Source organism: Eretmochelys imbricata, chromosome 18 (assembly GCF_965152235.1).
Source record: "Eretmochelys imbricata isolate rEreImb1 chromosome 18, rEreImb1.hap1, whole genome shotgun sequence".
Classification (NCBI taxonomy): domain Eukaryota; kingdom Metazoa; phylum Chordata; order Testudines; family Cheloniidae; genus Eretmochelys; species Eretmochelys imbricata.
In genome coordinates, this window is record NC_135589.1 from 5,827,308 (window position 1) to 5,842,477 (window position 15,170).

Genomic DNA, 15,170 nt, shown 5'->3' on the forward strand with positions numbered 1-15,170 from the left:
ACGCAGTCCCATGAATGTGGCTTTCCTCCTCCGAAAATTCTGAAGCCACTGCTCATCATCCCAGACGTGCATGACGATGTGATCCCACCACTCAGTGCTTGTTTCCCGAGCCCAAAAGAGGCGTTCCACTGTGGTCAGCACCTCCATGAATGCCACAAGCAATCTCATGTCATAGCTACGATGCGTGGCGAGATCGATGTCACACTCCTCTTGCCTTTGTAGTTCAAGGAATAACTCCACTGGCACTCGTGACGTGTTCGTGAGAGTGAGCAGCATACTGGTCAGCAGTGCGGGATCCATTCCTGCAGGCCGAAGAGGCAGGACGCGCAGTACACAAACCGTTGAAAGATGGCGCCAAATGCAGACGGAAGCACGGATTGCTGGGATGCGAAGCAATGCATCACGGGGCATTGGGACAGGACCCAGGATGCCCCACAACCCCCTCCGCCTTCCCACAACTCTTAGTGGCAGAAGAGGAAGAGATGCTCTGTGGGATAGCTGCCCAGAGTGCACTGCTCCGAATGCTGCTGCAAGTGTGAACTCGCTATTGCACAGGCAGCTGACAGTGTGAACACACAACTGCGGTTTCCCTTCAGTGCTCTGAGCGGCGCTGTAACTGCCGGCATAGACATACCCTAACTTTCGTTGGCTGTTTTGGGGGGTTTGCTGCCCTATGACATGACAAGCTCCTATTTGATTTGCCATCCGCTCTCATCTCTAGGTTACTGTTTTCCTGTTGGGCAATATAATATTTTGTATTGTAGTAGTGTGTAGCAGCCGCAGTTAGGGGTCAGGACCCCATTGTGCTAGGCACTGACAAACCCAGAACAAACACAATCCCTGACGTAAACAACTTATAGTCTGAATATAAAACAAGACAGTAGCTGGCTACAGATGGGGGAGCACAAGAAAACGATGAGATAATATCATCCCCGGAGCTGCTTTACCGAGTGACAACTGCCTCTGAATTCTAGGAGAAGGTGTCTTTCTGTAAATGTATAATTGTGTGTGTATTGTACATTGTCACTTCTTTGTATCTTAATGGTTATGGCTTACTCAGGTTGTGCCACTTCACCTGGAGACCTGCTAATGCTACATCTGCCAGTCGCATTGTAAGGGGCTTCAAGAGACGTGGATTGAAGGGGGTGACAGTCTAACTACGGTCTAGTTCCTGAGTGTATTTTTGATAGGTTGTGCAATGCATTTAGGCTGAGTGCTTGTTCCTAGCCCATGTTACCTTGCCGATGAGGCACGCCTGTTCCTATTACTCTACATTCCCGCCCACCCACTTTTTTTTAAACTAGGTAAGAGCCATCTGCAACATGTAGCGTTGACGAGACCTCCCCTATATGCCTGCAGCCCAGGGGTGCAATGCAGGGGCCGGAGGGCCTGACCATCGATGGCAGAGGCAGCCTGTTGGTATGTGTGGGGTGCAAGGTAGGGAGTCTCCCCTGGGGTGCTGGAGCTGCTGTGAGGCCCACCCTCCTCCACCCAGGCTGCCAGAGACTGGGCCCCCCACACCCTACTCCAGGAATCATGGCCTTGGGCTTAAGAGCTCCTGAGCAGCATGGGGCAGGGGTAGCTCAGCCTCCCCCTGGGGCTGTGATTCAGGGAGCTGGGCTGCTTGGGTCCCGGCGGGTCCTGCAGCAGATGCAGCCAGGCTTGCAGTCCTGGGGGAGACCCCCTGCCCTGCACCCTGGCACCCAGGCCCACTCCTCGTGTTGTGCTTGGCTGTGATGTGCCAAGGGGCCACCATTTCCAGGGATGGCAGAACCAGTCAGGATGGGGTCTAGTGCCCCCACAATGGAAATTTAGTTATGGGGGTGATCTCATTTCCACCCCAATGTGCTGTTCTCTGTGAATGGTGCACGAATGGGACAGAAGCAAAAGGAGGACCTGGAGGGGCAACAGCAACACCTGGGCCCCCAAAGGAACATGGCACTTTAGTAAAATTCTGGTTCAGTCCCTGCTGCATCCCCACCCGCATCTTTGCAGCAGCGGGCTGATCAATTTAATGGACACGCTGCCTGGGAGAAGGCGATGGGCAAAGAAGCCTCAGCTTATAACCTCTCCCTATCAACGTGCTGGGGGCAAAGGAGAATGAAAGACATAAGGCAGCCTTAACAAAAGGGGTGGGGGCTAAAGTAGAAACCTAGAGAGATCAAGGGACAGATGCGAGGAGCCCAAAGGGCTGAGGGCAAAATATGAGGGAACACACTCTGGTGCTAAGGAGTATGTAGCTGGAGCAGGCTCCAGGCTTGAAGCAAATTCGTGGTTGTATACTGTCTACGTGCAGTTGGGGATCAAACTAGAAAGAATGCAAGCGGATGCATTTAGTGTTGGCCAGTGGTGCAGAACCTTCATTTGCTATGCAGTTTAATCCCAAAATACATCGTTAAACAAGACCAGTGTTCTACATGTGACCTGTCAAATCCCTTGAAAGGGAATATTTCAATGTTCAACGTTCAAATTACGATCACTGTTCTGTCATTTCCTAACTCCTCCTTCCTGAGGTCATAGGGGCTAGTGGATAGGGCACTGGACGTGGACCTAGGGCAGCTAGGTTCTAATCCTGCCTCTGTCAGTGATGTTCTATGTGCCTTGGGTAAGTCCCGTCCCCCGTCTGTGCCCCAGATTCCCTTCCCACCGGTTGTCTTTCTTGGCTAGTTAGACTGGAAGTGTTTAGGGAGATACAGTGCCAAGCCCGGGGGCCCTTATCTTCAGTGGGGTCTCTGGATAGAACAATAATAACATTTCTGATATTTCTACTGCAGTAGTAGTTGGGAACGAAAATGACTGTATTTTTTGGCTCCAGCCCTGTTCTACCCAGTGTGCTTATAAGCTTCTTTCCCAACACACTTGCTCCCCAAGAGGTTCTCCCACAGTCTCAGCAAAGTTGCAAAACTGGCTTGGCTAACTCTGCAATTGCATTACGCTGGTGGAGTTTACCACAAAAAGCTGGCAAGCGCTCAGTGCTCCATGCTGGAGCATCAGCCAGCTCACTGCAGAGCCCTGCCAGGGAATTATGTACCAGGTTCGGGAAACAGTGCAAATTAAACACATTTTTCTTGTTACTTAATGTGGAGGTGAAACTAAAATCAGCCATCAGTCCCCACAATCGTTTGAACATTGTGTTCAGTAGCGTCAGCTCCTGGAGTTCAGAAATCCTGACTCAAAACCCCCCAAAATCGTGAGACTGGCCTGAAAATTGAGATTTTAAACCAAGAATAAATCTAGTTTGTCTTGGAGTTTATGAACTCCCCTGCCCCACCCCAATATGGGATAATTACAGCTTGAAAATCCAACCTTAAATATACACAATGTGCAAATATAGAGACACCACCTCTCCGATTCCTCTCCCTCTCCTGGCTCCCCTGGTTCAATTCCGGCAGGCCTCCAAATCCCCAAGCAGGCAGGGTCCTGCAGCTGTCCCTAGTTCCAGCTTGCAAAGGAAGAGGCTTCCCTGAGGCTCTTACACCCAGTCTTTTCATTCCTCCAGTCACTGTGTATGGGGAGGGCTGTCAGGCAGCTGCTGTCAAGGCTGGAGTGGGGCAGTTGCGCTCCAAAGCTCTGTCTGGCACAGGGGTGCCTGGCTCTGCGGACAGCAGCTACGTCTGCCCTCTGCACAGAAGCCTTTAGTGGCTGGATAGGGGAACTGCTGGTGGCTCAGGCCAAATTCCTGAGCTGCCTGTTTTATATCATGGTATTTCCCCACCCCCACCAAAAGGGGCCAAAATCATTTTAAAAGATTTTCCTGCCCTATATCAAATGAGTTTTGGTCCCTATTATTTTCCAAAACAAACTTCAATTATATTTTTCTTTATAAGAACAACTAGCACTAGCCCAGAAGTTCCTAAGCAGCCCCCTCCCTGATCTCTCGTGTGTGTCATTGCATTTTACTGTGTTTTAAGGAAATTACTTCTGGGTTTGAACAGGTCATTATTATACAAGCAGAATGGGGGAAATCGACTTGCTGCAGATTGGTAATGGGATCCCGTCATTTTTACCTCCCGGTCCATAGTTCAGAATCTCCGCAGGTCTGTAAGAGCTTGGTCCCATGAGGTACTGAGTGCTTCTGACTCCCATCAGAGTAGATAAAAGTTGAGGGTGTCCAGAACCTAGCAGGATTGGACCCTAACTGACAGAAAAGTGGTTGGTTGGCTCAGGCCAATTGTTAGTGGACAAGAATCCGTGTCTCTCAAATGACTGTGACAGATGGCACCAAGTGGCTCCCCTGTTTACAGTCCTAGCAGAGAGGCTACAAGTTAAACAGACAGAACTCCTTTCTCCCTCTCAGAGGTAGCTCTAAGGTGGGTTGAGGCATGACAGCTGGGGAGGAAGCCAGCCCTGCCATTAACTTGCACCATCCCTGCTCTGAGAATAAGAGGGCATTGGTCATCTAGTAGCACGTCCTGCGTAGCGCAGGCCAGAGAACCTCACCCAGTAATTTCTGCGTAAAGCCTCTAATTTCTGTTTGAGTTACAGCATATTGTTTGCAAAGACATCCTAATCTTGATTTAAAGACTGCAAGTGACAGAGAAGCCATCAGAGCTGCAGGTAGATTGTCACAATGGTTAATTACCCTCACTTCATTTATTTCTAGTCTGGATATGTCTAGCTTCAGCTTCCTACCACTGGATCTCATGCTGCCTTCTGCTAGTGAAAACGTCATCTTAGATTCATAGATCCCAAGGCCAGAAGGGACCTTTGTGATCATCTAGCCTGACCCCTTGTATAACACAGGCCAGGGAACTGCCCCAAGATAATTCCTAAAGCAGCTCTAGTAGAAAAACATCAAATCTCGAGTTAAAAATGGTCAGTGATGGAGAATCCACCACAATCTTGGGTAAATTGTTCCAGTACTTAATTATGTTCACTGTTAAAAATGTATGCCTTATTTCCAGTCTGAATTTGTATAGCTTCAACTTCTAGCCATTTGGTCGTGTTACAGCTTTCTCTGCTTGATTGAAGAGCCCATTATTAAATATTTTCCCCCATGTAGGTACTTATAGACTGAGCTGCCGTAGTTCAATATGCTAGAAGTCTCAAGCTGTGAGTACTAAAACATCCCCTGGAATTTTTTAAACATTATAGATTACAATTTCCTAACTCTAAAAGTGTTTTAAACCAGGATGGGAGAATTCTAAATTAGATTTAGTCTTGACAGATAAAGAGGAATTGATCACAGAGTTAAAGATTAATGGTAGCCAAGGTACAAGTGATCATGACTTGATCACATTTGTAATGTGCAAACAGAATAAAGTCCAAACCAGTAATATGTATACTTTGTAAATATGTACTTTGTATATATGTTGTGACAAAGTTCCTCCTCTACCTTGGTGGGTCCTGCTCTTATTGGCAGATTTGCTCGCCTTGGAGCTTCACAGCAGCCCTTAGTATGGCCGTTTTCATGAACCCACAGTCCAGATCAACTCCTCCTGTGTCTGAGCAGGAGTTGGGAGGTTTGGGGGGAACCCGGGCCCACCCTCTACTCCGGGTTCCAGCCCAGGGCCCTGTGGAATGCAGCTGTCTAGAGTGCCTCCTGGAACAGCTGTGCAACAGCTACAACTCCCTGGGCTACTTCCCCATGGCCTCCTCCCCGCCCCTTCTTTATCTTCACCACAGGACCTTCCTCCTGGTGTCTGATAATGCTTGTACTCCTCAGTCCGCCAACAGTCCACACTCTCACTCCTAGCACCTCTTGCTCCCAGCTCCTTGCACACACTGAAATGAGCTCCTTTTTAAACCCAGGTGCCCTGATTAGCCTGCCTTAATTGATTCTAGCAGCTTCTTGATTGGCTGCAGGTGTTCTAATCAGCCTGTCTGTCTTAATTGTCTCCAGAAGGTTCCTGATTGTTCTGAAACCTTCCCTGTTACCTTCCCCGGGGAAAAAGGACCTATTTAGCCTACTCTCCTGCTGCTGCCCTCTGGCCTGGGCTTTCCTTGCTTTTGCCCCTGCTTTCGGCTTCCCCCTTGACTGGGCCAGATGCTCTCCCCCCTTTCTTTTCTTTTCTTTCTGTTGTTGTTGTGTTTTTTTCTTTCGCCGCTGTTGCTAGAGTGCCGGCCAGCTGTTAGGCGCCCCCCCCCCCCCCCCCCGCCCACCCTTGGACGCTGCTGCCGCTCCAGCTGAAACCCCCGCCCTCTGAGAGAGGGGGGATCTGCCGGCCTGCTTCCCCGGGCGGGGGAGTGGAAGGACCCAGACCCCAGACCCAGCCGCTTGCTGTTTGTCTGCGGACCTGTCTCCAGCTGAGAGAATTTCTTACCATCCGCTCCGGCATCCCTGGAATGTGAAAAAGAAAGCCCGGAACAGACAAAGAAACAGCCGTCTATTGGAGGAACACCGCACAGGAAATCTACAAATCGCCATGGAGGGGGCCCAAGACTGAGTAACTTTCGAACTGTGCTCTTGTGTGGGGGGAGGCCTTGACTGTGTCGTGACTGTGTTTGTAGGGACACAGGGGGTGTGGCACAGAGCTGCCCCCCGATTCATCTGTGTCCTCCCAACCCACAAACTACTATCCTCATCACTGCCCCCTCCATCGTCATTGCTGGCTGTTTAACATCTGCCTCTGGACTTAGCTGCTCGCCCTGATTCCACTGTGTGGGCCAGAAGCACCAGCCAACCAAACAGGACTCTCTGGACAAGCGTACGGTGGTTCATGGCCTCCCCCCCCGAACTGCCCATCCCAGGGCCTGTCCCTTTTTACCTGACCCCAACTCCTGTTAACCACCTGTCACCACTCCCGCTGGGGCATTGGCAGTGGAGGGCACCGGGGTGACCTCCGCCGCTACCATGCCCACTGCTTCCCCAGACTCTAGGGGAGCCCCCCCAGCTGGCAGGAAAGGCCAGGGCAAGAAGAAAGGGAAGGGCCCCGCTAAAATCACCAGGCCCTCCGTGGCAGGGGCTACCCCCACTGCTGCGGCCCCACCACCGACCACGGCATCCCTCCCCGCTGCCCCCTCCATCGGCTCTGCGGGTGTCCCTCCCTCACCCCCCAGGATGTATGCCCGGGCGGTGGCAGCCCCCCCCGCCTGTCGCTTCATCATCTCTCCCGCCCACCGCCTCTGCCACCATCAACACCGGCTGGGGCCCCTTCCCCACCATGACCAGGAAGCACGGTGTCCAATGCCTCCTGGTGCCCGCCTTGCCCCACATGGAGACCTACGTGCGGGCGTTGGCGAGGGTCGTGGGGCCCTCGGCCATTGTGGCAGCCTCCAAAATGTATGGGAAGGTCGTCTTCTTCTTAGCATCGGAGGCTGCTGCTCAGGAGGCGGTGGAGAGGGGCCTGGCAGTGGGGGGGTGTTTGTCCCCCTAGAGCCGCTGGAGGACCTGGGCGTCCGCCTGGTCCTGACCTCTGTCCCTCGTTTTCTTCCCAATGCTGCCCTCTTACCCGCCCTTTCCACGCTGGGGAAACCTGTTTCTGTTATCAGCCCTCTCCTGTTGGGCTGCAAGGACCCCACCCTCCGTCACATCTTTTCCTTCCGCCAGCAAATGCAGCTCCTACTGGCATCGGCGGCACGTGACGGAGAGACGCTCGAGGGGTCCTTCCTAGTCCCCCACCAGGGGGCCTGTTACCGGGTGTATTTCTCCACGGGGGAAGTCTGGTGCTACCTCTGCCGGGCGTCAGGGCATGTCCGGAGGGACTGCCCCTTAGCCTGGCAAGGAGAGGCACCTGGGATCCCCGAGACCCGGCAGGACATCGGCCCCATCATTGCCGACGCCCCTGGCTGCCCGATACCCGAACCCGCCCCCCCTCCTCTTCGGACCACCACTTCTCCCACTCAGGCCCAAGGGGCACCTCCCCTACAACGCCCAGACGAGTGGGAGAGCCCCGCCCTTGCTGCTGACAATCTGGCAGGGCCTATGGAGGAGGGTGTGGCAGAGATACCACCAGGCCTGCCCCAGGAAGAATCCTCCCTCCCTTATGCCACCCCCACCGTCCCAAGTCCCGGAGCCATCGCCTTTACCCCCTGACACGACCCCTGCTAACCAGCCCCCAGATGATGCCATGGAGGGCTGGGCCCTAGTCCAGGGGAAGCGAGGCAAGCGGAAGGCTCGAGCTCCACCTCATCTACCCGAGGCGGAGGCCCCCCGGAAGACCAGGAAGGGGGGCACCGATGCCGAACCTTCCGCTTTGCCCATGAGAGCGTCCCATCCACCGGTGTCAGTCGGGAAAGACGTGGTAGCACCGGAAGGTAGTGTCTCCCCTCCACGGGAGACCCTCCCCTCCGAGACCCTCGAGGAAGCCCCTTCTGTCCTGACACTACCCGAAGCCCCCGTGAAGCCCGAGGCAACCGTCATGGCGGGTGCCAGCGGGGAGAACCCCGGGGTGATGGAAAGTGACCTCTCCTCCACGTTCAAGGAGATCGAGGCCCTAGATCTGACCCTGGTCGCCCAGGGGGAGGACGACCTTCTGCCAGCAAACCTCGATTTGGGCAACCTCACTCCACCCCTCTTTTCCCCATGCTCCCTCCCCCTAACTGCTGCTTCTGCTCCCACCTCTGAGGAGCCCCTGGACTCCTCCATCGACCCGGCCACTGACGGCAACCCCGCTGACGACCACTGAGCCTGCTCAGATGACAGCCGGCGCCACGCGGCTGGGACACGAGCCGCCAGGGGCACCCCCTGTTGGTGCGGAGCAATCGACTTCCTTCCCGGGCGGGGGCCCTACAGAAGATAATCCACCTCCTGATACTGTAGCCGCTAAATCCACCAAAGAGCCCGTGCCCGGTATCACTGAGAGCTCCCTCCCCACCCCATTAACCCTTGAGCCTGATCGGGAGGCGCCACCATCCAGCTGCTTGCCTCCCGAAACCCAGAACCTCGCCTCTGCCCCTGCCCCTGCCTCTACCCCTATCCAGTCTACCTCCTGCGATGTTATCGCCGCCCCCGGGGCAGTCTCCTTCCCTTTTCCAACCAATGACCCCCAGGGAGCGGCCTTTGCATTCTCCTGCCCCGACCCATTAGGGGCTGTTATTTTCCCTCCACCGTCCCCTATCGCCCCAGGGCTTGAGGCGGGCCTAGAAGCTCCAGCCCATCAGGCACCTTGTCGGGGGTCCGCACCCTGCTTGCCCGTTTTAGTGGGCCACGGGGCTGCACCAAGGGCCCCGCCAGGGAACAACCGGGAAACCGTAACCCCACCCCCCCATGAGCTGCGAGGAGAGCTGCGGAAGTTTTTAGAGGATGTCCGTGGCTCCCGCAACAAGGTACAGCTTGCTCTCCAGCGATGGGGGGATTTTTTTCAAATCCTCCAGGCCACAAGGGCCCTCATGGGGGAAGGTAAAGGGACGGGGAAGCAGGATGCCACGGCCTACTGGTGGGTCCGCATCTTCCGTGACCAATTACCTACGGGATGGGTCAAGGACTGTTGTGCGGCCCGCTGGGGGATGCGAGCGTCCCTGCCAGGGAGGAACCCCCAGCCCTCCCCATGACACCTCTCACCATCGCAACGTTAAACACCTGGGGCTGTAGGATGGCTCTCCGCAGGTCCCAGGTGCTCTCCTTCCTTTGGGAGGGAGGGTACTCTGTGATTTTCCTGCAGAAGACCCATACGGATCCAACCGCCGAAGACAGCTGGCGGCTGGAGTGGGGGGACAGGGTCTACTTTAGCCATTCCACGGTTCGACAGGCTAGAGTGGCGACCCTGTTTTCCCCCGACCTACGGCCCGAGGTGCTAAGAGTCGCCGAGGCTGTGCCGGGTCGCCTGCTGCGTCTCCGGGTCCGTATAGAGGGGCTCGTGGTTAACCTCATTAACGTCTATGCCCCGACATCTGGCCTGGAGCAGCTGCAATTCTATCAGCAGGCGTCCGCCTTCCTCGGCACCTTAGATTCGCACGAGTGCCTGGTCCTGGGAGGGGATTTTAATACCACCCTCGAGGAGCGAGACTGCTCGGAGACCGAGCAGTGCCCAGCCGCCGCGGACACCCTCCGGGAGATAGTTAAACATCACTCCCTAGTGGACATCTGGCGTGACCACTACCTGGATGACACTTCCACCTTCACCTTTGTCCGGGTGGAAGCCCATCGGTCGAGCCACTCCCGGTTGGACTGCATTTATTTATCACACTTCCATCTCTCACGAGCCCACTCCTCCAGCATTCGGCTGGCCCCATTTTCTGACCATCACCTAGCCACCATGACAGCCTCCCTCTGTGTGGAAAGGCTGGAGCCGGCCTATTGGCATTTTAACAACAGCTTGTTGGAGGATGAGGGCTTTGTGACGTCCTTCCGGGAGTTCTGGCTGGCCTGGTGAGGGCAGCGGCGTGCCCTTCCCTCGGTGCGGCGATGGTGGGACCTGGGGAAGGTGTGCGCCCGGCTTTTCTGCCGTGACTACACCCGGGGCGCCAGCCGACGGAGAAATGCGGCGATAGAGCAATTGGAACGGGAGGTCTTAGAGCTGGAGAGGCATCTGGCCGCCAGCCCTGAAGACCCGCTCCTCTGCGGAGCGTGCCAGGAGAAGCAGGCGGAGCTCCGGGCCCTCAAGGACCATGGGGCCCGGGGCGCCTTTGTTCGATCCCGCATCCGCCTCCTTCGGGAGATGGATCGTGGCTCCTGCTTCTTCTAGGCCCTGGAGAAAATGAGGGGGGCCAAGAAACACATCACCTGCCTCCTGGCAGAAGACTGCACCCCCCTCACGGAACTGGTGGAGATGTGTGGGAGGGCCCGAGCCTTCTACGCAAGTCTTTTCTCCCTGGATCCGACTGACCCTAGCGCTTGCAGAGTGCTTAGGGAGGAGCTCCCTACAGTCAGCGCGAGCAACCGAGACCGGCTAGAGTTGCCTCTCACTCTGGCCGAGTTCTCGGAAGCCCTCTGTCGTATGCCCACTAATAAGTCTCCAGGCATGGACGGGCTGACCGTGGAGTTCTACCACGTGTTTTGGGATGTCCTCAGCCCAGACTTAGTCACCGTCTGGGCCGAGTCCCTGCAGAGCAGGGTCCTCCCTCTTTCGTGCAGGCGAGCTGTGCTCGCCTTATTGCCGAAGAAGGGGGACCTCCGCGATTTACAAAATTGGTGTCCCGTCTCGCTCCTCAGCACGGACTACAAAATCCGTTGCAAGAGCAATCTCGCTGCGGCTAGGGTCTGTGCTGGCGGATGTGATCCACCCAGACCAGACCTACACCATCCTGGACCGCAGTATCTTTGATAACCTATTTATGGTTCAGGTCCTTTTGGAACTTGGGCGTAGAGACGGTCTGTTGTTCGCCCTCCTGTTCCTAGATCAGGAGAAGGCGTTCGATAGGATGGACCACGGGTACCTCCTGAGCACTCTGCAGGCATTTGGCTTCGGACCCCAGTTTGTGGGTTTTCTCTGGGTGCTGTACGCTTCCGCAGAGTGCCTGGTTAAGCTCAACTGGACCCTGACCGAACCGGTCAGCTTCGGGCGAGGAATACGGCAGGGGTGCCCCCTCTTGGGCCAGCTGTACGCTCTGGCGATCAAGCCCTTCCTCTGTCTCCTCCGCAGGAGGTTGACGGGGTTGTTGCTGTGGGAGCCGGAGTTGCAGCTGGTCCTGTTGGTGTATGCTGATGATGTGCTCCTCGTGATCCAGGACCCCAGCAACTTGGCGAGGGTGGAGGCTTGCCAGGCCATCTATTCGGCAGCCTCCTCCACCCGGGTCAACTGGGTCAAGAGCTCTGGCTTGGTGGTAGGAGGCTGGCAGCAGACAAGCTCCCTCCCACCCGCGCTTCAGACCATCCGGTGGAGCGTGGGTCCGCTGCTCTACCTCGGCGTTTACCTTTCTGCCACGTATCCCTCTCCGCCGGAGAACTGGGAAAACTTAGAGGGCGGGGTGATAGAGCGGCTCCGGAAATGGATGGGACTACTCTGATGTCTCTCCCTCCGAGGGAGAGCGCTGGTGCTTAATCAACTAGTCCTATCCATGCTCTGGTACCGGCTCAACACCCTCGTCCCGGCCCCAGGTTTCCTGACCAACCTCTGGACATCGATTCTGGGGTTCTTTTGGTCAGGAACGCACTGGGCCCCTGTTGGGGTTCTTCATCTACCCCTGAAGGAAGGAGGACAGGGTCTGAAGTGTCTGCACACTCAGATCTGCGTCTTCTGCCTCCAGGCCCTACAGAGGCTCCTCTATGGTGCAGGCAGTTCGGCGTGGAGCACACTGGCGCACGCCATCCTGCGCCGCATCCGAGGGCTCCGATATGACCGGCAGCTCTTTTATCTCCGTCCGGGAGGTCTTCCGCGAGACCTCTCCGGGCTGCCAGTCTTCTACCAGGACCTCCTCCAGACTTGGAAACTGTTTTTAATGACCAGGTCTGTGGTGGCTACCGAGGGGGCAGATCTCCTCGCGGAGCGCCTGCTACACAACCCCCAGCTCCATGTGCAGGTGGCGGAGTCCCGCTCGGTGCGCCAGAGCTTGATCCTGGCAGAAGTCACGAGAGTCGGAGACCTCCTGGACTACGACCGGGGAGACTGGCTGGATCCCCTGACAGTCGCCCGGCGCATGGGGCTCTCCAGACCTTGCACCCCCCGGCCCGTACTTCAGGAGGTGAAGGCTGCTTTGCCGCCTGCTGCTCGAGCTTACCTCGACCGGGTCCTGCTCGAGGGCATGCCCTGCCCACCCTCTACCCCAGGCCCGCCGGACCTTTTAATTGGACCTCTGCCCCACAGACCCACTCGACCCCCTCACCCCTTTACTGCGAGCCGGCTGCATGAACTGCAGCTGGTATGCTTCTAAACTGCACCAAGGAAACATCTATACATGCTCATGCTCCACACCCTTCACGCCCTCACCCTGGTGTCCTGCCCCGACACAAGTGGCAAGACCTTCTGCCACCTTTGGAGGGTGAGCAGCCCCGGTGGGCCAGCCTATATTCCACCTTGGTTCTGGGGCCCGTTGGGGACATCAGTTGGCGGCTCCTTCATGGAGCTGTGAGCACGGGCACGTACTTGGCGCGGTTCACCCCCGTCCCAGATACTTGTCCCTTTTGTGGTGTGAGGGAAAACCCTGGTGCACGTATATTTGGAGTGTGCCAGGCTGCAGCCCCTGTTCCAGCTCCTCACAAATCTCCTATTACGTTTTTGGTTGCATTTTTTCCCCTCACCTTTTTATTTATGCACTCCCCATCCGTGGCGTCACAAAGTCGCGGGATCTCCTAGTTAACCTCCTCCTGGCCCTGGCTAAAACGGCCATCTATAAAACCAGAGAGAGGAGGTTGGCCGATGGAGTTTCCTGTGACTGTGGGGCCGTTTTCCAATCCTCGGTCCGTTCACGTAGCCGGGCGGAGTTCCTCTGGGCGGCATCCACCAACTCCCTTGATGCTTTTGAGGAGCGGTGGACGCTGTCCGAGGTTCTCTGCTCGGTATCCCCGTCCGGGTCCCTTTGTCTGACCCTTTGATTGGGGGAGAGAGTAAGGGACCCCAACCCCAGCTGCTGCGGACACCACCACCTTAGAGGGGTCCTTTCACACGTGGTTGCATGTTCCCCCCCCCCCCCAGACTGTCCACCCCACAGCCTGCCCCTCTTGTTGGGTGCTTTCAGAGGATGGAATTGTTGGTGACACTCGGGCGTGGCGCCAGGTAACTCGAAGGGGTGGAAGACCGTGAGAGTCGAGGAAGCCCCCCGCTCTGGGCCCGTGCAAGCTTGAACACTTCCCTCCCCTGAAGCTAATGAGAAAACAATTGTGATTGGTTGCTGTGTTACACATTGCATATGCTGCTGTTTTTACTTCATAAGCGTGTTATGCAAATAAAAATAGCTTTTGCTTCCAAAAAAAAAAAAAAAATTACTCTCCTGTCGCCATCTGGCCCGACCCTGTCACAATGTATACTTTGTGCTTTCAAAAAGCTGAAAACAGATATCAGCCAAATCAGCTGGGAGGAAAAAAGTAATCAGAAAAATGTGAATGATAATTCGGAATTGTTTTTAAGAACATTTTACTAAATGCCTCAAAAGCCACAATCAAGGAAGAAGGCCTTATTGGTTTAGAGGGGAGTGAAAGCATATATAAAAAAATTAAAAAATAACAAATGGAAGAAAGGGGAAGTTGAAAGTAATAAATATATTTCAGAAGCTAGAAGTTGTAGAAAATTGATAAGGGAAGCAAAGGAACACAACGAGAAATCTATGGTCGGCACAGTTAAAGACAATAAGAAGGAGTTTTTAAAGTATATTAGGAACAAAAAAGAATCCTGGCAATGGTGTTGGTCCATTACCAGATGGAAATGGTAGATTTATCAATAACAATGCAGAAAAGGCAGAGGTGTCCAATAAATCGTAATGTTCTGTATTTTGGGAGGAAATGGATTATGTAGTCTATCATATAATGATAATAACGCTCTTTGCATTCCACTGGTATCTCAGGAGGTTGTTAAACAGCAACCACTAAAGTTAAACATTTAAAATCTGCAGGTCCAGATAACTTGCATCTAAGAGTTTTAAAAGAGCTGTCTGAGGCGCCCACTGAGCCATTACTGTTGATTTTAAATAAGTCTTGGAACACGGGGGAAGTTCCAGAAGACTAGATGAAAGCAAATGCTGTGTCCATATTTAAAAATGATAAATGGGATGACCCATATAGGCCTATCAGTCTTACAAGGCTCCTGCTCAAGATAATGTAGCGGCTAATATGGGACTCAATTAATAAAGAATTAGAGGAGGGTAATTAATTAATGCCCCATCAACATGGGTTTATGGAAAATAGAACCTGCCAAACTAACTTGATTTTTTTATGAGATTACAAATTTGGTAACGCGTTTGCCTTGGTACTGCATGACATTTTTATTTAAAAAAACCAGAATGATATAAAATTAACATTAAATGGATTGAAAGGTAACTACCTGAAACGTCTCAAAATGTAACTGACAATTGGGAATCATCAGCAAGCAGGTGGGTTTCTCAAAGAGTCCAGCAAGGATCTATTCTTGGCTCTATGCTATTTAACATTCAATGTCCTGGATGAAAACACAAAATCATCACTAATAAAATTTGTAACTGACCCAAAAATTGGGGAATAGTAAATAATGAAGAGCACAGATCACTAAAACAATAATAAACTGGGTGCAAGCAAACAATATGCATTTTAATATAGCTAAATGTAAATGTATACAACTAGGGAGCAAGAATGTCAGCCACACTTACAGGATGGGGGACTCTGGGAAGCCATGATTCTGAAAGAGTTGGGGATCATGGTAGATAATCAGCTGAACATGAGCTCC